Here is a 25,424-nt window from a genome sequence, read left to right on the forward strand (position 1 = left end):
AAAGATGCTTCAAGATGTCACCAGCTTCTTCAGAGAGCCGTTCGATATACCGGGGTCTTTCATGTAGAATGGAATAGATTATATGGAATGGTAAAGCCCCGTTAAGCATCTGGAATAGCATCACCCCAAAGGACCACCAGTCCACAGCAACACCGTATGTTTGGTTGTTATGGATTTCCGGGGCCATGTACAGGAATGTTCCACATTCTCCGTCTGTTTCTGCTGTTCCAAAAATACCTTCTGCAACAAGACCGAAATCGCAGATCTTCGCATGGCCCCCTCCGTCAAGCAAGATGTTTTCCGGCTTCAGGTCTCGATGTATAACGCCCCGAGCGTGGAGGAACTGGATGCCACAGATGATTTCAGCTGAATAAAATGCAGCTGTGGTCTCGGTGAGGCAGCCCACCCTATTCATATATGACTGGAGGCTTCCACCAGACATATATTCCATTACAAATAATCCGCAGGTCTCAGTTTGGAAGGCTGCATATCCGTGACACACGAATGGGCTGTCTCGAGCCATCTCCAGCATCCTCCTCTCTTTAAGTAAGTCTTGGGGGTTTATGGCTTTCTTGCGGATGGCTTTGACCGCTACCATGGAATTTCTTCTAGGTACAGAAGACAACATGACCTTTCCAAACGATCCTTCTCCCAGCACCGAATGGAAGGTGAAGCCGGAGAGCGTCATGGGGAGAAGGCTCCGAAATCTTTTCGCAGTAAGACTGCTTTCCTCCATACTCCTGCGTCTTTTCATGGGAACCTTTCCCCTTCTGCGCTCCTCCAGATGTTCCCCTGCTCTTTCTTTCTCCTGCTGCCTCAGACTCTGTCTGCTTTTCTCGCTGTATCTACACCGCTTTTTCTCATGTTCCGAGCTGCCTGTGCTGGTTCTTGGGCGTTTTGTTGTCTTATTTGCCCTGAGACACAGGCTGCTCTCCTCTCTCTCATTCGGAGTACGTTTGGTCCTCTTCCTCTCTCTCCCTCTTTCTTCCTGAGTATTGCTACTCTCTTTCTTCTCTTTGAGGACAGGGACTCTACTGGCCAAGTGCTCCTTGTTCTGATCCTTACTCCTTTTTGCGGTTTTAGCGGAAGATGTTTTCACTCGTTTGAAAAGCTTCCACAGTTTTCTGGGGCAGCATCTCTTTCCAATCAACCTTAGTCCAAGGAGGAGACAACACTCCCCCATAGCTTTCCTTTTAAAAGGTTCCTCTTTTAATTCTCAAGAATCTCTGATGTTGTTGGTAACAACACTTCAAGTCTGCTATGAATAGCTGCTTACAAGTGCCGGGCGCCCAACTACACTGAGTAAACAGGTGAACGTTCTCCTGCTTCACAGTGGCAGTGATGTCACTATTCACTGTGAGGTGACAAAGAGGACTCTTCTGCTTAACTGCTTTATGGATGTAAATACTCTAGTGGATTTCTTTAAAAAAAAAAAAAAAATCTTTTGAAAATTCATATAAAATGACCAGGGTGTTAATGTTTGTTGAATTTACATTAGACTTACACGTTACTTTAAATCCTTGAAACTCTAATAACATCCGAGCTGCTGCAAAACTCATCCGCTCAGCTATTCACATGTAACAAAGTAACTGAACACATCACCATAAAGCAGCAGCAGCAGCAGCCGCAGCCGTGGAATATGTATGTTTGTGTAATGTGTTTAACAGAGAAATATTCCTGCACATATTTAGAATATTACATTAATGAAAGAAGTCCTTTAGGCGCAACATGGGTGCAGGTGCAATTTATGGAGGTGCAGAGTGGGTGCAATTTGGCGCTATATAAATAAAAGATGATCATAATAAGTTTTTTTTTTTCTTTATTATGGGTGCAGTGGAAATTTATGTGGGTCCACAAAACCCTGGTGGGTTTTGCCCTGGCTGCACTTTAGCTTGTTTTTTTTAAAATGAGCATAATAGGAGGTTAAGTCTAACACAACAAGACTTCAATGTTTTGTAATCACACCGTTTAGGACCCCACAGAGAGTCATTTAAAGACCGGATATTAATGGCACCCAACATTTTTCTATTTTTTAGTTAATTCACTATAATATTTAATATACTGTATTGGCCCGACTACAGGCCGCAAGTTTTTCATATAATCAGGGTTTAGCGCAGGGATTCACAATTCCTATCTCCCAAAGCCCAGGACATGCAGTTCCAGGCGCTGGGCAGGTGCAGGGGAACTGGATCCCTCTCTCTGGCAGCCAGTGTTATAACCTTCCGGTGCTCCACCATAGAAGACCCGGCGGAAGTGCCGGCCAGCAGTAGAGGAGGTTGTCTGCACGCATGGAACAGACGTCCCCCAGCTGCCTCCAGTAGACACCAGGGAGTACGGAGGAAAGCCTGGAGATGCACTGGTAAGTCGGGGGGGGGGCAGAGTGGCTTATCTAGGGGGGCTAAATATATAAGTAAGATGCACTATGATTAAAAGGGGGACCTTAAAATGGTTATTGGTTTTCCACGTTTCTGTTTGTATATAACATATTCTGCCTAACTGCATAATAGATCCCAAAATGTGTTAAAATACATGTGTTCCTTATAATAATAGTTTGTTAGATAAAATACTGTTTTACTACGACCCATAATCGGGCCAATGCGGTGTATGTGTGTATATATCTATATCTATATATCTATATATATATACCCCGCATTTGCTCAATTATAAGACGATCCCCAACATTTGAATATTCATTTAGGAAAAAAAGAAAAAGCCTGAATATAAGACTACCCTAGAAAGAAAAAAAGTTTTACTAGTAAATATTAATTCTCATGTAAACTATTGTTTCCTATTTAATAAAAGCTATGATTGAGAAAAATGCATTTTTAGTTTTTATGTCCTTCTATTTGCCAACCTGCCCCCCCCAGAAATGCTTTATACCCCTTTATATGCCACTCTACCCCCAGATATGCCCTATACACCCCTATATGCCACTCAGCCTCCCTGATATGCCTCTTGACCCCCTATTTGCCACTCTGCCCCCCAGATATGCCTTATACACGCCTACATACCACTCTGACTCCCTGGTTTTTCTTTTAACCCCCTATATGCCACTCTGCCTCCCTGAGCAATGGGCTCCTCTGGCATCAACCAATAAAGGACAGGTTTCCTTTTTATATGTAGACAATTAAGCCAAGTCATTCATTGCTGTACTACAAAAAATAATTTCTAATATCCTTATACATTCCAACAGCATGGGATACCTCCAGAAGGTAGCAGGATGTCGAAGGGTTGCTGTGGAGCTAGGATCCAGATACACCGAGAAATTATTTTATTAGAAGATACAGAAGTAACCGGTTATGTGATTTGCCCAAAATATTAGCCCTCTTTTTCAGTGTTGAATAAACCTTTCTTAGGTTAAGAATACAGACATTTAATCATTTTCGTAATTCAAATTTCAGTTTAAACTGTGTTTAAAAGGAAAATATACCCCTTAGCCAATAATATATTTGTGAACATGATCAAGCACTTTAGGGATGGACATTCCCAGTGTTTTCCATGTAATTGCCTTTTAATGCATTTGATAGAATTTTAGGATTCATTTAAACTTATGCACAAAGTAACAAAATCAAGCTGGTGTAACTGACTATTGTAGCTGGAAACGGCTGATTGTTACAATGGAATATCTTTATAGGCATACAGAGGCCCTTTATCACTCCCATCACTACTGTGTTCCAATGGCACGTTGTGTTTGCTGATCGAAGTTTCCGTTTTAAAGTCTAATTGATCATTAGAAAGCCTTTTGCAATTATGTTACAGACAGAAATGTCCTTGCTTTCCATGAAAACAGCATGAGTGGCCCCAAACTTTTGAATGGTAGTAAAGGGTCAGTCCCTCCTTCAAATCCAATTACAATTAAATTGAAATTAAAAGTATAATCTTTCTTTGAAATTTTTCCCCATGTACATAGATCACTATCAATAGGCCACTGAATCAAAACTCTTGCCAAAGCCCTGCCCCTTAATATGCCTGTTTTATACACTACATATGGGTAGAGATTAAGGATAGCTGCTAATGACGAGCCATGTTAATTCGGCTTGGCGATTGCGAGTTATTGGTTTAATGTGCAAAGGCAAGAGGTTATGATGTGATGGTGTTAATAGTGCATTGTTACAGGCTGGCACATCTGTGAGGGTAATAGCATTAACACATCCATAGTCAAATGTATACATATAGGTCCAAATCATTGACAACAATACTTGTTATGTCACCACAGATATCACATGAATTAAGTTACATTGGGGCCATATAAAGTGGGTTGCTTAAAATTCGGTTTTATTTGGGACATTCCTGTCTCCATAAATTACAATACACAAACTCTGTATGATGTCTTAAACGCAGAAGCTCTATTGTGAGGTTATAGCTATGTAAACAATGGTACCTGTAGTTATAGAACACGAAGGAAACAATAACAAAAATGTAGGTGTTTCTCAAATTTATTATGATTTTATGATGTTACTTGGAAACAACCGATCTTAATACACTTGGCCAGGGCTCCATCCATCCTTCAGGCCATCCAGTCTGGAGTGACAAAGGAAAAGCCAGAAAGACTCTGGCTGCCTGATGAAGAGGACGTGCAAGATGCAGAGGACATGTCACATGAAGAGGACATGTAAGATGAAGAGTCCTCTGTGGTGTCCAAATCTAATGGAATCTCCTGGAGTGTCTGCAAGCGGAGATTTGGTGTTGATGGCTGGTACGGGGGAGTTGAACGGCGGCTCTCTATATCCTCCCACTCAATGTTCTGGAAGAATGGATGCCGCCTGATACATCCTGCGATCCCGAGGCGATACTGAGGATCTTTCCTCAAAAGATGCTTCAAGATGTCACCAGCTTCTTCAGAGAGCCGTTCGATATACCGGGGTCTTTCATGTAGAATGGAATAGATTATATGGAATGGTAAAGCCCCGTTAAGCATCTGGAATAGCATCACCCCAAAGGACCACCAGTCCACAGCAACACCGTATGTTTGGTTGTTATGGATTTCCGGGGCCATGTACAGGAATGTTCCACATTCTCCGTCTGTTTCTGCTGTTCCAAAAATACCTTCTGCAACAAGACCGAAATCGCAGATCTTCGCATGGCCCCCTCCGTCAAGCAAGATGTTTTCCGGCTTCAGGTCTCGATGTATAACGCCCCGAGCGTGGAGGAACTGGATGCCACAGATGATTTCAGCTGAATAAAATGCAGCTGTGGTCTCGGTGAGGCAGCCCACCCTATTCATATATGACTGGAGGCTTCCACCAGACATATATTCCATTACAAATAATCCGCAGGTCTCAGTTTGGAAGGCTGCATATCCGTGACACACGAATGGGCTGTCTCGAGCCATCTCCAGCATCCTCCTCTCTTTAAGTAAGTCTTGGGGGTTTATGGCTTTCTTGCGGATGGCTTTGACCGCTACCATGGAATTTCTTCTAGGTACAGAAGACAACATGACCTTTCCAAACGATCCTTCTCCCAGCACCGAATGGAAGGTGAAGCCGGAGAGCGTCATGGGGAGAAGGCTCCGAAATCTTTTCGCAGTAAGACTGCTTTCCTCCATACTCCTGCGTCTTTTCATGGGAACCTTTCCCCTTCTGCGCTCCTCCAGATGTTCCCCTGCTCTTTCTTTCTCCTGCTGCCTCAGACTCTGTCTGCTTTTCTCGCTGTATCTACACCGCTTTTTCTCATGTTCCGAGCTGCCTGTGCTGGTTCTTGGGCGTTTTGTTGTCTTATTTGCCCTGAGACACAGGCTGCTCTCCTCTCTCTCATTCGGAGTACGTTTGGTCCTCTTCCTCTCTCTCCCTCTTTCTTCCTGAGTATTGCTACTCTCTTTCTTCTCTTTGAGGACAGGGACTCTACTGGCCAAGTGCTCCTTGTTCTGATCCTTACTCCTTTTTGCGGTGTTAGCGGAAGATGTTTTCACTCGTTTGAAAAGCTTCCGCAGTTTTCTGGGGCAGCATCTCTTTCCAATCCACCTTAGTCCAAGGAGGAGACAACACTCCCCCATAGCTTTCCTTTTAAAAGGTTCCTCTTTTAATTCTCAAGAATCTCTGATGTTGTTGGTAACAACACTTCAAGTCTGCTATGAATAGCTGCTTACAAGTGCCGGGCGCCCAACTACACTGAGTAAACAGGTGAACGTTCTCCTGCTTCACAGTGGCAGTGATGTCACTATTCACTGTGAGGTGACAAAGAGGACTCTTCTGCTTAACTGCTTTATGGATGTAAATACTCTAGTGGATTTCTTTAAAAAAAAAAAAAAATCTTTTGAAAATTCATATAAAATGACCAGGGTGTTAATGTTTGTTGAATTTACATTAGACTTACACGTTACTTTAAATCCTTGAAACTCTAATAACATCCGAGCTGCTGCAAAACTCATCCGCTCAGCTATTCACATGTAACAAAGTAACTGAACACATCACCATAAAGCAGCAGCAGCAGCAGCAGCAGCAGCCGCAGCCGTGGAATATGTATGTTTGTGTAATGTGTTTAACAGAGAAATAGTCCTGCACATATTTAGAATATTACATTAATGAAAGAAGTCCTTTAGGCGCAACATGGGTGCAGGTGCAATTTATGGAGGTGCAGAGTGGGTGCAATTTGGCGCTATATAAATAAAAGATGATCATAATAAGTTTTTTTTTTTCTTTATTATGGGTGCAGTGGAAATTTATGTGGGTCCACAAAACCCGGGTGGGTTTTGCCCTAGCTGAACTTTAGCTTGTTTTTTTTTAAATGAGCATAATAGGAGGTTAAAGTCTAACACAACAAGACTTCAATGTTTTGTAATCACACCGTTTAGGACCCCACAGAGAGTCATCTAAAGACCGGATATTAATGGCACCCAACATTTTTCTATTTTTTAGTTAATTCACTATAATATTTAATATACTGTATTGGCCCGACTACAGGCCGCAAGTTTTTCCTATAATCAGGGTTTAGCGCAGGGATTCACAATTCCTATCTCCCAAAGCCCAGGACATGCAGTTCCAGGCGCTGGGCAGGTGCAGGGGAACTGGATCCCTCTCTCTGGCAGCCAGTGTTATAACCTTCCGGTGCCCCACCATAGAAGACCCGGCGGAAGTGCCGGCCAGCAGTAGAGGAGGTTGTCTGCACGCATGGAACAGACGTCCCCCAGCTGCCTCCAGTAGACACCAGGGAGTACGGAGGAAAGCCTGGAGATGCACTGGTAAGTCGGGGGGGGGGGGCAGAGTGGCTTATCTAGGGGGGCTAAATATATAAGTAAGATGCACTATGATTAAAAGGGGGACCTTAAAATGGTTATTGGTTTTTCACGTTTCTGTTTGTATATAACATATGCTGCCTAACTGCATAATAGATCCCAAAATGTGTTAAAGTACATGTGTTCCTTATAATAATAGTTTGTTAGATAAAATACTGTTTTACTACGACCCATAATCGGGCCAATGCGGTGTATGTGTGTATATATCTATATCTATATATCTATATATATATACCCCGCATTTGCTCAATTATAAGACGATCCCCAACATTTGAATATTCATTTAGGAAAAAAAGAAAAAGCCTGAATATAAGACTACCCTAGAGGGAAAAAAAGTTTTACTAGTAAATATTAATTCTCATGTAAACTATTTTTTCCTATTTAATAAAAGCTATGATTGAGAAAAATGCATTTTTAGTTTTTATGTCCTTCTATTTGCCAACCTGCCCCCCCCCAGAAATGCTTTATACCCCTTTATATGCCACTCTACCCCCAGATATGCCCTATACACCCCTATATGCCACTCAGCCTCCCTGATATGCCTCTTGACCCCCTATTTGCCACTCTGCCCCCCAGATATGCCTTATACACGCCTACATACCACTCTGACTCCCTGGTTTTTCTTTTAACCCCCTATATGCCACTCTGCCTCCCTGAGCAATGGGCTCCTCTGGCATCAACCAATAAAGGACAGGTTTCCTTTTTATATGTAGACAATTAAGCCAAGTCATTCATTGCTGTACTACAAAAAATAATTTCTAATATCCTTATACATTCCAACAGCATGGGATACCTCCAGAAGGTAGCAGGATGTCGAAGGGTTGCTGTGGAGCTGGGATCCAGATACACCGAGAAATTATTTTATTAGAAGATACAGAAGTAACCGGGTATGTGATTTGCCCAAAATATTAGCCCTCTTTTTCAGTGTTGAATAAACCTTTCTTAGGTTAAGAATACAGACATTTAATCATTTTCGTAATTCAAATTTCAGTTTAAACTGTGTTTAAAAGGAAAATATACCCCTTAGCCAATAATATATTTGTGAACATGATCAAGCACTTTAGGGATGGACATTCCCAGTGTTTTCCATGTAATTGCCTTTTAATGCATTTGATAGAATTTTAGGATTCATTTAAACTTATGCACAAAGTAACAAAATCAAGCTGGTGTAACTGACTATTGTAGCTGGAAACGGCTGATTGTTACAATGGAATATCTTTATAGGCATACAGAGGCCCTTTATCACTCCCATCACTACTGTGTTCCAATGGCACGTTGTGTTTGCTGATCGAAGTTTCCGTTTTAAAGTCTAATTGATCATTAGAAAGCCTTTTGCAATTATGTTACAGACAGAAATGTCCTTGCTTTCCATGAAAACAGCATGAGTGGCCCCAAACTTTTGAATGGTAGTAAAGGGTCAGTCCCTCCTTCAAATCCAATTACAATTAAATTGAAATTAAAAGTATAATCTTTCTTTGAAATTTTTCCCCATGTACATAGATCACTATCAATAGGCCACTGAATCAAAACTCTTGCCAAAGCCCTGCCCCTTAATATGCCTGTTTTATACACTACATATGGGTAGAGATTAAGGATAGCTGCTAATGACGAGCCATGTTAATTCGGCTTGGCGATTGCGAGTTATTGGTTTAATGTGCAAAGGCAAGAGGTTATGATGTGATGGTGTTAATAGTGCATTGTTACAGGCTGGCACATCTGTGAGGGTAATAGCATTAACACATCCATAGTCAAATGTATACATATAGGTCCAAATCATTGACAACAATACTTGTTATGTCACCACAGATATCACATGAATTAAGTTACATTGGGGCCATATAAAGTGGGTTGCTTAAAATTCGGTTTTATTTGGGACATTCCTGTCTCCATAAATTACAATACACAAACTCTGTATGATGTCTTAAACGCAGAAGCTCTATTGTGAGGTTATAGCTATGTAAACAATGGTACCTGTAGTTATAGAACACGAAGGAAACAATAACAAAAATGTAGGTGTTTCTCAAATTTATTATGATTTTATGATGTTACTTGGAAACAACCGATCTTAATACACTTGGCCAGGGCTCCATCCATCCTTCAGGCCATCCAGTCTGGAGTGACAAAGGAAAAGCCAGAAAGACTCTGGCTGCCTGATGAAGAGGACGTGCAAGATGCAGAGGACATGTCACATGAAGAGGACATGTAAGATGAAGAGTCCTCTGTGGTGTCCAAATCTAATGGAATCTCCTGGAGTGTCTGCAAGCGGAGATTTGGTGTTGATGGCTGGTACGGGGGAGTTGAACGGCGGCTCTCTATATCCTCCCACTCAATGTTCTGGAAGAATGGATGCCGCCTGATACATCCTGCGATCCCGAGGCGATACTGAGGATCTTTCCTCAAAAGATGCTTCAAGATGTCACCAGCTTCTTCAGAGAGCCGTTCGATATACCGGGGTCTTTCATGTAGAATGGAATAGATTATATGGAATGGTAAAGCCCCGTTAAGCATCTGGAATAGCATCACCCCAAAGGACCACCAGTCCACAGCAACACCGTATGTTTGGTTGTTATGGATTTCCGGGGCCATGTACAGGAATGTTCCACATTCTCCGTCTGTTTCTGCTGTTCCAAAAATACCTTCTGCAACAAGACCGAAATCGCAGATCTTCGCATGGCCCCCTCCGTCAAGCAAGATGTTTTCCGGCTTCAGGTCTCGATGTATAACGCCCCGAGCGTGGAGGAACTGGATGCCACAGATGATTTCAGCTGAATAAAATGCAGCTGTGGTCTCGGTGAGGCAGCCCACCCTATTCATATATGACTGGAGGCTTCCACCAGACATATATTCCATTACAAATAATCCGCAGGTCTCAGTTTGGAAGGCTGCATATCCGTGACACAGGAATGGGCTGTCTCGAGCCATCTCCAGCATCCTCCTCTCTTTAAGTAAGTCTTGGGGGTTTATGGCTTTCTTGCGGATGGCTTTGACCGCTACCATGGAATTTCTTCTAGGTACAGAAGCCAACATGACCTTTCCAAACGATCCTTCTCCCAGCACCGAATGGAAGGTGAAGCCGGAGAGCGTCATGGGGAGAAGGCTCCGAAATCTTTTCGCAGTAAGACTGCTTTCCTCCATACTCCTGCGTCTTTTCATGGGAACCTTTCCCCTTCTGCGCTCCTCCAGATGTTCCCCTGCTCTTTCTTTCTCCTGCTGCCTCAGACTCTGTCTGCTTTTCTCGCTGTATCTACACCGCTTTTTCTCATGTTCCGAGCTGCCTGTGCTGGTTCTTGGGCGTTTTGTTGTCTTATTTGCCCTGAGACACAGGCTGCTCTCCTCTCTCTCATTCGGAGTACGTTTGGTCCTCTTCCTCTCTCTCCCTCTTTCTTCCTGAGTATTGCTACTCTCTTTCTTCTCTTTGAGGACAGGGACTCTACTGGCCAAGTGCTCCTTGTTCTGATCCTTACTCCTTTTTGCGGTGTTAGCGGAAGATGTTTTCACTCGTTTGAAAAGCTTCCGCAGTTTTCTGGGGCAGCATCTCTTTCCAATCCACCTTAGTCCAAGGAGGAGACAACACTCCCCCATAGCTTTCCTTTTAAAAGGTTCCTCTTTTAATTCTCAAGAATCTCTGATGTTGTTGGTAACAACACTTCAAGTCTGCTATGAATAGCTGCTTACAAGTGCCGGGCGCCCAACTACACTGAGTAAACAGGTGAACGTTCTCCTGCTTCACAGTGGCAGTGATGTCACTATTCACTGTGAGGTGACAAAGAGGACTCTTCTGCTTAACTGCTTTATGGATGTAAATACTCTAGTGGATTTCTTTAAAAAAAAAAAAAAAAAATCTTTTGAAAATTCATATAAAATGACCAGGGTGTTAATGTTTGTTGACTTTACATTAGACTTACACGTTACTTTAAATCCTTGAAACTCTAATAACATCCGAGCTGCTGCAAAACTCATCCGCTCAGCTATTCACATGTAACAAAGTAACTGAACACATCACCATAAAGCAGCAGCAGCAGCAGCAGCCGCAGCCGTGGAATATGTATGTTTGTGTAATGTGTTTAACAGAGAAATATTCCTGCACATATTTAGAATATTACATTAATGAAAGAAGTCCTTTAGGCGCAACATGGGTGCAGGTGCAATTTATGGAGGTGCAGAGTGGGTGCAAATTGGCGCTATATAAATAAAAGATGATCATAATAAGTTTTTTTTTTTCTTTATTATGGGTGCAGTGGAAATTTATGTGGGTCCACAAAACCCTGGTGGGTTTTGCCCTGGCTGCACTTTAGCTTGTTTTTTTTTAAATGAGCATAATAGGAGGTTAAAGTCTAACACAACAAGACTTCAATGTTTTGTAATCACACCGTTTAGGACCCCACAGAGAGTCATCTAAAGACCGGATATTAATGGCACCCAACATTTTTCTATTTTTTAGTTAATTCACTATAATATTTAATATACTGTATTGGCCCGACTACAGGCCGCAAGTTTTTCCTATAATCAGGGTTTAGCGCAGGGATTCACAATTCCTATCTCCCAAAGCCCAGGACATGCAGTTCCAGGCGCTGGGCAGGTGCAGGGGAACTGGATCCCTCTCTCTGGCAGCCAGTGTTATAACCTTCCGGTGCTCCACCATAGAAGACCCGGCGGAAGTGCCGGCCAGCAGTAGAGGAGGTTGTCTGCACGCATGGAACAGACGTCCCCCAGCTGCCTCCAGTAGACACCAGGGAGTACGGAGGAAAGCCTGGAGATGCACTGGTAAGTCGGGGGGGCAGAGTGGCTTATCTAGGGGGGCTAAATATATAAGTAAGATGCACCATGATTAAAAGGGGGACCTTAAAATGGTTATTGGTTTTTCACGTTTCTGTTTGTATATAACATATGCTGCCTAACTGCATAATAGATCCCAAAATGTGTTAAAATACATGTGTTCCTTATAATAATAGTTTGTTAGATAAAATACTGTTTTACTACGACCCATAATCGGGTCAATGCGGTGTATGTGTGTATATATCTATATCTATATATCTATATATATATACCCCGCATTTGCTCAATTATAAGACGATCCCCAACATTTGAATATTCATTTAGGAAAAAAAGAAAAAGCCTGAATATAAGACTACCCTAGAGGGAAAAAAAGTTTTACTAGTAAATATTAATTCTCATGTAAACTATTTTTTCCTATTTAATAAAAGCTATGATTGAGAAAAATGCATTTTTAGTTTTTATGTCCTTCTATTTGCCAACCTGCCCCCCCCAGAAATGCTTTATACCCCTTTATATGCCACTCTACCCCCAGATATGCCCTATACACCCCTATATGCCACTCAGCCTCCCTGATATGCCTCTTGACCCCCTATTTGCCACTCTGCCCCCCAGATATGCCTTATACACGCCTACATACCACTCTGACTCCCTGGTTTTTCTTTTAACCCCCTATATGCCACTCTGCCTCCCTGAGCAATGGGCTCCTCTGGCATCAACCAATAAAGGACAGGTTTCCTTTTTATATGTAGACAATTAAGCCAAGTCATTCATTGCTGTACTACAAAAAATAATTTCTAATATCCTTATACATTCCAACAGCATGGGATACCTCCAGAAGGTAGCAGGATGTCGAAGGGTTGCTGTGGAGCTGGGATCCAGATACACCGAGAAATTATTTTATTAGAAGATACAGAAGTAACCGGGTATGTGATTTGCCCAAAATATTAGCCCTCTTTTTCAGTGTTGAATAAACCTTTCTTAGGTTAAGAATACAGACATTTAATCATTTTCGTAATTCAAATTTCAGTTTAAACTGTGTTTAAAAGGAAAATATACCCCTTAGCCAATAATATATTTGTGAACATGATCAAGCACTTTAGGGATGGACATTCCCAGTGTTTTCCATGTAATTGCCTTTTAATGCATTTGATAGAATTTTAGGATTCATTTAAACTTATGCACAAAGTAACAAAATCAAGCTGGTGTAACTGACTATTGTAGCTGGAAACGGCTGATTGTTACAATGGAATATCTTTATAGGCATACAGAGGCCCTTTATCACTCCCATCACTACTGTGTTCCAATGGCACGTTGTGTTTGCTGATCGAAGTTTCCGTTTTAAAGTCTAATTGATCATTAGAAAGCCTTTTGCAATTATGTTACAGACAGAAATGTCCTTGCTTTCCATGAAAACAGCATGAGTGGCCCCAAACTTTTGAATGGTAGTAAAGGGTCAGTCCCTCCTTCAAATCCAATTACAATTAAATTGAAATTAAAAGTATAATCTTTCTTTGAAATTTTTCCCCATGTACATAGATCACTATCAATAGGCCACTGAATCAAAACTCTTGCCAAAGCCCTGCCCCTTAATATGCCTGTTTTATACACTACATATGGGTAGAGATTAAGGATAGCTGCTAATGACGAGCCATGTTAATTCTGCTTGGCGATTGCGAGTTATTGGTTTAATGTGCAAAGGCAAGAGGTTATGATGTGATGGTGTTAATAGTGCATTGTTACAGGCTGGCACATCTGTGAGGGTAATAGCATTAACACATCCATAGTCAAATGTATACATATAGGTCCAAATCATTGACAACAATACTTGTTATGTCACCACAGATATCACATGAATTAAGTTACATTGGGGCCATATAAAGTGGGTTGCTTAAAATTCGGTTTTATTTGGGACATTCCTGTCTCCATAAATTACAATACACAAACTCTGTATGATGTCTTAAACGCAGAAGCTCTATTGTGAGGTTATAGCTATGTAAACAATGGTACCTGTAGTTATAGAACACGAAGGAAACAATAACAAAAATGTAGGTGTTTCTCAAATTTATTATGATTTTATGATGTTACTTGGAAACAACCGATCTTAATACACTTGGCCAGGGCTCCATCCATCCTTCAGGCCATCCAGTCTGGAGTGACAAAGGAAAAGCCAGAAAGACTCTGGCTGCCTGATGAAGAGGACGTGCAAGATGCAGAGGACATGTCACATGAAGAGGACATGTAAGATGAAGAGTCCTCTGTGGTGTCCAAATCTAATGGAATCTCCTGGAGTGTCTGCAAGCGGAGATTTGGTGTTGATGGCTGGTACGGGGGAGTTGAACGGCGGCTCTCTATATCCTCCCACTCAATGTTCTGGAAGAATGGATGCCGCCTGATACATCCTGCGATCCCGAGGCGATACTGAGGATCTTTCCTCAAAAGATGCTTCAAGATGTCACCAGCTTCTTCAGAGAGCCGTTCGATATACCGGGGTCTTTCATGTAGAATGGAATAGATTATATGGAATGGTAAAGCCCCGTTAAGCATCTGGAATAGCATCACCCCAAAGGACCACCAGTCCACAGCAACACCGTATGTTTGGTTGTTATGGATTTCCGGGGCCATGTACAGGAATGTTCCACATTCTCCGTCTGTTTCTGCTGTTCCAAAAATACCTTCTGCAACAAGACCGAAATCGCAGATCTTCGCATGGCCCCCTCCGTCAAGCAAGATGTTTTCCGGCTTCAGGTCTCGATGTATAACGCCCCGAGCGTGGAGGAACTGGATGCCACAGATGATTTCAGCTGAATAAAATGCAGCTGTGGTTTCGGTGAGGCAGCCCACCCTACTCATATATGACTGGAGGCTTCCACCAGACATATATTCCATTACAAATAATCCGCAGGTCTCAGTTTGGAAGGCTGCATATCCGTGACACAGGAATGGGCTGTCTCGAGCCATCTCCAGCATCCTCCTCTCTTTAAGTAAGTCTTGGGGGTTTATGGCTTTCTTGCGGATGGCTTTGACCGCTACCATGGAATTTCTTCTAGGTACAGAAGCCAACATGACCTTTCCAAACGATCCTTCTCCCAGCACCGAATGGAAGGTGAAGCCGGAGAGCGTCATGGGGAGAAGGCTCCGAAATCTTTTCGCAGTAAGACTGCTTTCCTCCATACTCCTGCGTCTTTTCATGGGAACCTTTCCCCTTCTGCGCTCCTCCAGATGTTCCCCTGCTCTTTCTTTCTCCTGCTGCCTCAGACTCTGTCTGCTTTTCTCGCTGTATCTACACCGCTTTTTCTCATGTTCCGAGCTGCCTGTGCTGGTTCTTGGGCGTTTTGTTGTCTTATTTGCCCTGAGACACAGGCTGCTCTCCTCTCTCTCATTCGGAGTACGTTTGGTCCTCTTCCTCTCTCTCCCTCTTTCTTCCTGAGTATTGCTACTCTCTTTCTTCTCTTTGAGGACAGGGACTCTACTGGCCAAGTGCTCCTTGTTCTGATCCTTACTCCTTTTTGCGGTGTTAGCGGAAGATGTTTTCACTCGTTTGAAAAGCTTCCGCAGTTTTCTGGGGCAGCATCTCTTTCCAATCCACCTTAGTCCAAGGAGGAGACAACACTCCCCCATAGCTTTCCTTTTAAAAGGTTCCTCTTTTAATTCTCAAGAATCTCTGATGTTGTTGGTAACAACACTTCAAGTCTGCTATGAATAGCTGCTTACAAGTGCCGGGCGCCCAACTACACTGAGTAAACAGGTGAACGTTCTCCTGCTTCACAGTGGCAGTGATGTCACTATTCACTGTGAGGTGACAAAGAGGACTCTTCTGCTTAACTGCTTTATGGATGTAAATACTCTAGTGGATTTCTTTAAAAAAAAAAAAAAAAAATCTTTTGAAAATTCATATAAAATGACCAGGGTGTTAATGTTTGTTGACTTTACATTAGACTTACACGTTACTTTAAATCCTTGAAACTCTAATAACATCCGAGCTGCTGCAAAACTCATCCGCTCAGCTATTCACATGTAACAAAGTAACTGAACACATCACCATAAAGCAGCAGCAGCAGCAGCAGCCGCAGCCGTGGAATATGTATGTTTGTGTAATGTGTTTAACAGAGAAATATTCCTGCACATATTTAGAATATTACATTAATGAAAGAAGTCCTTTAGGCGCAACATGGGTGCAGGTGCAATTTATGGAGGTGCAGAGTGGGTGCAAATTGGCGCTATATAAATAAAAGATGATCATAATAAGTTTTTTTTTTTCTTTATTATGGGTGCAGTGGAAATTTATGTGGGTCCACAAAACCCTGGTGGGTTTTGCCCTGGCTGCACTTTAGCTTGTTTTTTTTTAAATGAGCATAATAGGAGGTTAAAGTCTAACACAACAAGACTTCAATGTTTTGTAATCACACCGTTTAGGACCCCACAGAGAGTCATCTAAAGACCGGATATTAATGGCACCCAACATTTTTCTATTTTTTAGTTAATTCACTATAATATTTAATATACTGTATTGGCCCGACTACAGGCCGCAAGTTTTTCCTATAATCAGGGTTTAGCGCAGGGATTCACAATTCCTATCTCCCAAAGCCCAGGACATGCAGTTCCAGGCGCTGGGCAGGTGCAGGGGAACTGGATCCCTCTCTCTGGCAGCCAGTGTTATAACCTTCCGGTGCTCCACCATAGAAGACCCGGCGGAAGTGCCGGCCAGCAGTAGAGGAGGTTGTCTGCACGCATGGAACAGACGTCCCCCAGCTGCCTCCAGTAGACACCAGGGAGTACGGAGGAAAGCCTGGAGATGCACTGGTAAGTCGGGGGGGGCAGAGTGGCTTATCTAGGGGGGCTAAATATATAAGTAAGATGCACCATGATTAAAAGGGGGACCTTAAAATGGTTATTGGTTTTTCACGTTTCTGTTTGTATATAACATATGCTGCCTAACTGCATAATAGATCCCAAAATGTGTTAAAATACATGTGTTCCTTATAATAATAGTTTGTTAGATAAAATACTGTTTTACTACGACCCATAATCGGGTCAATGCGGTGTATGTGTGTATATATCTATATCTATATATCTATATATATATACCCCGCATTTGCTCAATTATAAGACGATCCCCAACATTTGAATATTCATTTAGGAAAAAAAGAAAAAGCCTGAATATAAGACTACCCTAGAGGGAAAAAAAGTTTTACTAGTAAATATTAATTCTCATGTAAACTATTTTTTCCTATTTAATAAAAGCTATGATTGAGAAAAATGCATTTTTAGTTTTTATGTCCTTCTATTTGCCAACCTGCCCCCCCCAGAAATGCTTTATACCCCTTTATATGCCACTCTACCCCCAGATATGCCCTATACACCCCTATATGCCACTCAGCCTCCCTGATATGCCTCTTGACCCCCTATTTGCCACTCTGCCCCCCAGATATGCCTTATACACGCCTACATACCACTCTGACTCCCTGGTTTTTCTTTTAACCCCCTATATGCCACTCTGCCTCCCTGAGCAATGGGCTCCTCTGGCATCAACCAATAAAGGACAGGTTTCCTTTTTATATGTAGACAATTAAGCCAAGTCATTCATTGCTGTACTACAAAAAATAATTTCTAATATCCTTATACATTCCAACAGCATGGGATACCTCCAGAAGGTAGCAGGATGTCGAAGGGTTGCTGTGGAGCTGGGATCCAGATACACCGAGAAATTATTTTATTAGAAGATACAGAAGTAACCGGGTATGTGATTTGCCCAAAATATTAGCCCTCTTTTTCAGTGTTGAATAAACCTTTCTTAGGTTAAGAATACAGACATTTAATCATTTTCGTAATGCAAATTTCAGTTTAAACTGTGTTTAAAAGGAAAATATACCCCTTAGCCAATAATATATTTGTGAACATGATCAAGCACTTTAGGGATGGACATTCCCAGTGTTTTCCATGTAATTGCCTTTTAATGCATTTGATAGAATTTTAGGATTCATTTAAACTTATGCACAAAGTAACAAAATCAAGCTGGTGTAACTGACTATTGTAGCTGGAAACGGCTGATTGTTACAATGGAATATCTTTATAGGCATACAGAGGCCCTTTATCACTCCCATCACTACTGTGTTCCAATGGCACGTTGTGTTTGCTGATCGAAGTTTCCGTTTTAAAGTCTAATTGATCATTAGAAAGCCTTTTGCAATTATGTTACAGACAGAAATGTCCTTGCTTTCCATGAAAACAGCATGAGTGGCCCCAAACTTTTGAATGGTAGTAAAGGGTCAGTCCCTCCTTCAAATCCAATTACAATTAAATTGAAATTAAAAGTATAATCTTTCTTTGAAATTTTTCCCCATGTACATAGATCACTATCAATAGGCCACTGAATCAAAACTCTTGCCAAAGCCCTGCCCCTTAATATGCCTGTTTTATACACTACATATGGGTAGAGATTAAGGATAGCTGCTAATGACGAGCCATGTTAATTCGGCTTGGCGATTGCGAGTTATTGGTTTAATGTGCAAAGGCAAGAGGTTATGATGTGATGGTGTTAATAGTGCATTGTTACAGGCTGGCACATCTGTGAGGGTAATAGCATTAACACATCCATAGTCAAATGTATACATATAGGTCCAAATCATTGACAACAATACTTGTTATGTCACCACAGATATCACATGAATTAAGTTACATTGGGGCCATATAAAGTGGGTTGCTTAAAATTCGGTTTTATTTGGGACATTCCTGTCTCCATAAATTACAATACACAAACTCTGTATGATGTCTTAAACGCAGAAGCTCTATTGTGAGGTTATAGCTATGTAAACAATGGTACCTGTAGTTATAGAACACGAAGGAAACAATAACAAAAATGTAGGTGTTTCTCAAATTTATTATGATTTTATGATGTTACTTGGAAACAACCGATCTTAATACACTTGGCCAGGGCTCCATCCATCCTTCAGGCCATCCAGTCTGGAGTGACAAAGGAAAAGCCAGAAAGACTCTGGCTGCCTGATGAAGAGGACGTGCAAGATGCAGAGGACATGTCACATGAAGAGGACATGTAAGATGAAGAGTCCTCTGTGGTGTCCAAATCTAATGGAATCTCCTGGAGTGTCTGCAAGCGGAGATTTGGTGTTGATGGCTGGTACGGGGGAGTTGAACGGCGGCTCTCTATATCCTCCCACTCAATGTTCTGGAAGAATGGATGCCGCCTGATACATCCTGCGATCCCGAGGCGATACTGAGGATCTTTCCTCAAAAGATGCTTCAAGATGTCACCAGCTTCTTCAGAGAGCCGTTCGATATACCGGGGTCTTTCATGTAGAATGGAATAGATTATATGGAATGGTAAAGCCCCGTTAAGCATCTGGAATAGCATCACCCCAAAGGACCACCAGTCCACAGCAACACCGTATGTTTGGTTGTTATGGATTTCCGGGGCCATGTACAGGAATGTTCCACATTCTCCGTCTGTTTCTGCTGTTCCAAAAATACCTTCTGCAACAAGACCGAAATCGCAGATCTTCGCATGGCCCCCTCCGTCAAGCAAGATGTTTTCCGGCTTCAGGTCTCGATGTATAACGCCCCGAGCGTGGAGGAACTGGATGCCACAGATGATTTCAGCTGAATAAAATGCAGCTGTGGTCTCGGTGAGGCAGCCCACCCTATTCATATATGACTGGAGGCTTCCACCAGACATATATTCCATTACAAATAATCCGCAGGTCTCAGTTTGGAAGGCTGCATATCCGTGACACAGGAATGGGCTGTCTCGAGCCATCTCCAGCATCCTCCTCTCTTTAAGTAAGTCTTGGGGGTTTATGGCTTTCTTGCGGATGGCTTTGACCGCTACCATGGAATTTCTTCTAGGTACAGAAGCCAACATGACCTTTCCAAACGATCCTTCTCCCAGCACCGAATGGAAGGTGAAGCCGGAGAGCGTCATGGGGAGAAGGCTCCGAAATCTTTTCGCAGTAAGACTGCTTTCCTCCATACTCCTGCGTCTTTTCATGGGAACCTTTCCCCTTCTGCGCTCCTCCAGATGTTCCCCTGCTCTTTCTTTCTCCTGCTGCCTCAGACTCTGTCTGCTTTTCTCGCTGTATCTACACCGCTTTTTCTCATGTTCCGAGCTGCCTGTGCTGGTTCTTGGGCGTTTTGTTGTCTTATTTGCCCTGAGACACAGGCTGCTCTCCTCTCTCTCATTCGGAGTACGTTTGGTCCTCTTCCTCTCTCTCCCTCTTTCTTCCTGAGTATTGCTACTCTCTTTCTTCTCTTTGAGGACAGGGACTCTACTGGCCAAGTGCTCCTTGTTCTGATCCTTACTCCTTTTTGCGGTTTTAGCGGAAGATGTTTTCACTCGTTTGAAAAGCTTCCACAGTTTTCTGGGGCAGCATCTCTTTCCAATCAACCTTAGTCCAAGGAGGAGACAACACTCCCCCATAGCTTTCCTTTTAAAAGGTTCCTCTTTTAATTCTCAAGAATCTCTGATGTTGTTGGTAACAACACTTCAAGTCTGCTATGAATAGCTGCTTACAAGTGCCGGGCGCCCAACTACACTGAGTAAACAGGTGAACGTTCTCCTGCTTCACAGTGGCAGTGATGTCACTATTCACTGTGAGGTGACAAAGAGGACTCTTCTGCTTAACTGCTTTATGGATGTAAATACTCTAGTGGATTTCTTTAAAAAAAAAAAAAAAAATCTTTTGAAAATTCATATAAAATGACCAGGGTGTTAATGTTTGTTGAATTTACATTAGACTTACACGTTACTTTAAATCCTTGAAACTCTAATAACATCCGAGCTGCTGCAAAACTCATCCGCTCAGCTATTCACATGTAACAAAGTAACTGAACACATCACCATAAAGCAGCAGCAGCAGCAGCAGCCGCAGCCGTGGAATATGTATGTTTGTGTAATGTGTTTAACAGAGAAATATTCCTGCACATATTTAGAATATTACATTAATGAAAGAAGTCCTTTAGGCGCAACATGGGTGCAGGTGCAATTTATGGAGGTGCAGAGTGGGTGCAATTTGGCGCTATATAAATAAAAGATGATCATAATAAGTTTTTTTTTTTCTTTATTATGGGTGCAGTGGAAATTTATGTGGGTCCACAAAACCCTGGTGGGTTTTGCCCTGGCTGCACTTTAGCTTGTTTTTTTTTAAATGAGCATAATAGGAGGTTAAGTCTAACACAACAAGACTTCAATGTTTTGTAATCACACCGTTTAGGACCCCACAGAGAGTCATTTAAAGACCGGATATTAATGGCACCCAACATTTTTCTATTTTTTAGTTAATTCACTATAATATTTAATATACTGTATTGGCCCGACTACAGGCCGCAAGTTTTTCATATAATCAGGGTTTAGCGCAGGGATTCACAATTCCTATCTCCCAAAGCCCAGGACATGCAGTTCCAGGCGCTGGGCAGGTGCAGGGGAACTGGATCCCTCTCTCTGGCAGCCAGTGTTATAACCTTCCGGTGCTCCACCATAGAAGACCCGGCGGAAGTGCCGGCCAGCAGTAGAGGAGGTTGTCTGCACGCATGGAACAGACGTCCCCCAGCTGCCTCCAGTAGACACCAGGGAGTACGGAGGAAAGCCTGGAGATGCACTGGTAAGTCGGGGGGGGGCAGAGTGGCTTATCTAGGGGGGCTAAATATATAAGTAAGATGCACTATGATTAAAAGGGGGACCTTAAAATGGTTATTGGTTTTCCACGTTTCTGTTTGTATATAACATATTCTGCCTAACTGCATAATAGATCCCAAAATGTGTTAAAATACATGTGTTCCTTATAATAATAGTTTGTTAGATAAAATACTGTTTTACTACGACCCATAATCGGGCCAATGCGGTGTATGTGTGTATATATCTATATCTATATATCTATATATATATACCCCGCATTTGCTCAATTATAAGACGATCCCCAACATTTGAATATTCATTTAGGAAAAAAAGAAAAAGCCTGAATATAAGACTACCCTAGAAAGAAAAAAAGTTTTACTAGTAAATATTAATTCTCATGTAAACTATTGTTTCCTATTTAATAAAAGCTATGATTGAGAAAAATGCATTTTTAGTTTTTATGTCCTTCTATTTGCCAACCTGCCCCCCCCAGAAATGCTTTATACCCCTTTATATGCCACTCTACCCCCAGATATGCCCTATACACCCCTATATGCCACTCAGCCTCCCTGATATGCCTCTTGACCCCCTATTTGCCACTCTGCCCCCCAGATATGCCTTATACACGCCTACATACCACTCTGACTCCCTGGTTTTTCTTTTAACCCCCTATATGCCACTCTGCCTCCCTGAGCAATGGGCTCCTCTGGCATCAACCAATAAAGGACAGGTTTCCTTTTTATATGTAGACAATTAAGCCAAGTCATTCATTGCTGTACTACAAAAAATAATTTCTAATATCCTTATACATTCCAACAGCATGGGATACCTCCAGAAGGTAGCAGGATGTCGAAGGGTTGCTGTGGAGCTAGGATCCAGATACACCGAGAAATTATTTTATTAGAAGATACAGAAGTAACCGGTTATGTGATTTGCCCAAAATATTAGCCCTCTTTTTCAGTGTTGAATAAACCTTTCTTAGGTTAAGAATACAGACATTTAATCATTTTCGTAATTCAAATTTCAGTTTAAACTGTGTTTAAAAGGAAAATATACCCCTTAGCCAATAATATATTTGTGAACATGATCAAGCACTTTAGGGATGGACATTCCCAGTGTTTTCCATGTAATTGCCTTTTAATGCATTTGATAGAATTTTAGGATTCATTTAAACTTATGCACAAAGTAACAAAATCAAGCTGGTGTAACTGACTATTGTAGCTGGAAACGGCTGATTGTTACAATGGAATATCTTTATAGGCATACAGAGGCCCTTTATCACTCCCATCACTACTGTGTTCCAATGGCACGTTGTGTTTGCTGATCGAAGTTTCCGTTTTAAAGTCTAATTGATCATTAGAAAGCCTTTTGCAATTATGTTACAGACAGAAATGTCCTTGCTTTCCATGAAAACAGCATGAGTGGCCCCAAACTTTTGAATGGTAGTAAAGGGTCAGTCCCTCCTTCAAATCCAATTACAATTAAATTGAAATTAAAAGTATAATCTTTCTTTGAAATTTTTCCCCATGTACATAGATCACTATCAATAGGCCACTGAATCAAAACTCTTGCCAAAGCCCTGCCCCTTAATATGCCTGTTTTATACACTACATATGGGTAGAGATTAAGGATAGCTGCTAATGACGAGCCATGTTAATTCGGCTTGGCGATTGCGAGTTATTGGTTTAATGTGCAAAGGCAAGAGGTTATGATGTGATGGTGTTAATAGTGCATTGTTACAGGCTGGCACATCTGTGAGGGTAATAGCATTAACACATCCATAGTCAAATGTATACATATAGGTCCAAATCATTGACAACAATACTTGTTATGTCACCACAGATATCACATGAATTAAGTTACATTGGGGCCATATAAAGTGGGTTGCTTAAAATTCGGTTTTATTTGGGACATTCCTGTCTCCATAAATTACAATACACAAACTCTGTATGATGTCTTAAACGCAGAAGCTCTATTGTGAGGTTATAGCTATGTAAACAATGGTACCTGTAGTTATAGAACACGAAGGAAACAATAACAAAAATGTAGGTGTTTCTCAAATTTATTATGATTTTATGATGTTACTTGGAAACAACCGATCTTAATACACTTGGCCAGGGCTCCATCCATCCTTCAGGCCATCCAGTCTGGAGTGACAAAGGAAAAGCCAGAAAGACTCTGGCTGCCTGATGAAGAGGACGTGCAAGATGCAGAGGACATGTCACATGAAGAGGACATGTAAGATGAAGAGTCCTCTGTGGTGTCCAAATCTAATGGAATCTCCTGGAGTGTCTGCAAGCGGAGATTTGGTGTTGATGGCTGGTACGGGGGAGTTGAACGGCGGCTCTCTATATCCTCCCACTCAATGTTCTGGAAGAATGGATGCCGCCTGATACATCCTGCGATCCCGAGGCGATACTGAGGATCTTTCCTCAAAAGATGCTTCAAGATGTCACCAGCTTCTTCAGAGAGCCGTTCGATATACCGGGGTCTTTCATGTAGAATGGAATAGATTATATGGAATGGTAAAGCCCCGTTAAGCATCTGGAATAGCATCACCCCAAAGGACCACCAGTCCACAGCAACACCGTATGTTTGGTTGTTATGGATTTCCGGGGCCATGTACAGGAATGTTCCACATTCTCCGTCTGTTTCTGCTGTTCCAAAAATACCTTCTGCAACAAGACCGAAATCGCAGATCTTCGCATGGCCCCCTCCGTCAAGCAAGATGTTTTCCGGCTTCAGGTCTCGATGTATAACGCCCCGAGCGTGGAGGAACTGGATGCCACAGATGATTTCAGCTGAATAAAATGCAGCTGTGGTCTCGGTGAGGCAGCCCACCCTATTCATATATGACTGGAGGCTTCCACCAGACATATATTCCATTACAAATAATCCGCAGGTCTCAGTTTGGAAGGCTGCATATCCGTGACACAGGAATGGGCTGTCTCGAGCCATCTCCAGCATCCTCCTCTCTTTAAGTAAGTCTTGGGGGTTTATGGCTTTCTTGCGGATGGCTTTGACCGCTACCATGGAATTTCTTCTAGGTACAGAAGCCAACATGACCTTTCCAAACGATCCTTCTCCCAGCACCGAATGGAAGGTGAAGCCGGAGAGCGTCATGGGGAGAAGGCTCCGAAATCTTTTCGCAGTAAGACTGCTTTCCTCCATACTCCTGCGTCTTTTCATGGGAACCTTTCCCCTTCTGCGCTCCTCCAGATGTTCCCCTGCTCTTTCTTTCTCCTGCTGCCTCAGACTCTGTCTGCTTTTCTCGCTGTATCTACACCGCTTTTTCTCATGTTCCGAGCTGCCTGTGCTGGTTCTTGGGCGTTTTGTTGTCTTATTTGCCCTGAGACACAGGCTGCTCTCCTCTCTCTCATTCGGAGTACGTTTGGTCCTCTTCCTCTCTCTCCCTCTTTCTTCCTGAGTATTGCTACTCTCTTTCTTCTCTTTGAGGACAGGGACTCTACTGGCCAAGTGCTCCTTGTTCTGATCCTTACTCCTTTTTGCGGTTTTAGCGGAAGATGTTTTCACTCGTTTGAAAAGCTTCCACAGTTTTCTGGGGCAGCATCTCTTTCCAATCAACCTTAGTCCAAGGAGGAGACAACACTCCCCCATAGCTTTCCTTTTAAAAGGTTCCTCTTTTAATTCTCAAGAATCTCTGATGTTGTTGGTAACAACACTTCAAGTCTGCTATGAATAGCTGCTTACAAGTGCCGGGCGCCCAACTACACTGAGTAAACAGGTGAACGTTCTCCTGCTTCACAGTGGCAGTGATGTCACTATTCACTG

The sequence above is a fragment of the Spea bombifrons genome, chromosome 4, assembly GCF_027358695.1.
Source record: "Spea bombifrons isolate aSpeBom1 chromosome 4, aSpeBom1.2.pri, whole genome shotgun sequence".
Lineage (NCBI taxonomy): Eukaryota > Metazoa > Chordata > Amphibia > Anura > Pelobatidae > Spea > Spea bombifrons.